Source organism: Penaeus monodon, chromosome 31, assembly GCF_015228065.2.
Source record: "Penaeus monodon isolate SGIC_2016 chromosome 31, NSTDA_Pmon_1, whole genome shotgun sequence".
Lineage (NCBI taxonomy): Eukaryota > Metazoa > Arthropoda > Malacostraca > Decapoda > Penaeidae > Penaeus > Penaeus monodon.
Window position 1 is genome coordinate 2,421,330 of NC_051416.1, and position 304 is coordinate 2,421,633.

Genomic DNA, 304 nt, shown 5'->3' on the forward strand with positions numbered 1-304 from the left:
TTGACTCATCAAATAACAGTATAACAGTTATCCGTAACACTCATTGGTCTTTGCCTGGAACATACATAGCATACCGCATACGTTATATTTACTATATTTATGCTACTCCGCTCGTTAGAGGAATCCCTCAAACAGTTTTATATATCTCGGAGAACCCTGTCCATAGAACTATCCCATCTATATATCAGTCTATCTCTATACATACGAAGATCATAGGAAAGAAAATCTATTCGAAATACTGTCACTTTAATTACATGTATAAGACCTGTATAAAACCACTGCCTATGCAATTCTTTTATAAAGA